Below are 1,075 nucleotides of genomic sequence, written 5' to 3' on the forward strand. Positions count from 1 at the left end.
TTTTACAGGGAGTAGGTCAGGGAAGGACATTATCCGCGTGGTGTTTTTTAATTGTTATAAACGATTTGATCGTTCATCTAGACGAGCTTAATCAAGGGCTGAAACTCTGGAGTCATCACATCCCGTGCGTTTTCTTAGCGGATGAAACGTTATTGCTTGCAGCGTCCAAATGTTTAGTGCAAAAACAACTAGATGTAGTGTATTCATATGCTAGCAAATGGAGACTCAACTATAACCATTCAAAAAGTTCAGTGATGGAATTTACAACTAGTCAGAGCAGGTCCAATGCTGGAAACTGCCTGCTACCATGTACGCTGGGGGACAAAATTCTGCCGTGGTCTGATTGTAATAAATTTGCTGGAATACACTTTACCAGAAGTCTACAGTCGAATACCGGCATTTCCGAATCTTGTTCTAAAGGAAGGAAAGTTTTAAACTCGCTATTAGGTATCGGATTACACCCATATGGACTAAATCCGCTCACAAGTGTTACCATTATAAAGCGCATAATCATACCTGGTCTGACATACGGATGCGAGTTATGGAACGACTACAACCAGACATCTGCGGACTTACTAGAACGCACCCAACGATATGCCTGTCGGCGCTGTCTAGGGCTACCAAAACGTTCATCGACCTGCCGTTACAACTCAATGTCTAGACATATACGATATAGCAAAGGAAATCGAAAGTAAAAAGTTGATGTTCTGGAACAAGATCTGTAATGGAACTATGGATTTTATGTGGAAACTCGTTTTTATTGTTAGAATGAGTAGTTTTTTGTATGGATATTCATCGGTAAACCAACGAGGATTTATTTCAGACGTTTGCAAAACATTCATGAAATTTAAAATACAGTGTCTATTCAGAGACTTTATCGTTAGCCCGATAACTAAACCAAAATACACATGGAAACGCTTTATTGACAAATTTATGTCAGACCGGTATTACAATAAATGGAGAGAAAAACTGAGTGAAAAACACGAACTCCGACGTTACTCTGTGATCCATACGACACGAGGCCCTAGCCCGTTGTTACTTCTAAGCTTGAAATATAGACCGTTTACGTGGGACA

Source organism: Mizuhopecten yessoensis, unplaced genomic scaffold (genome assembly GCF_002113885.1).
Source record: "Mizuhopecten yessoensis strain PY_sf001 unplaced genomic scaffold, ASM211388v2 scaffold5989, whole genome shotgun sequence".
NCBI lineage: Eukaryota > Metazoa > Mollusca > Bivalvia > Pectinida > Pectinidae > Mizuhopecten > Mizuhopecten yessoensis.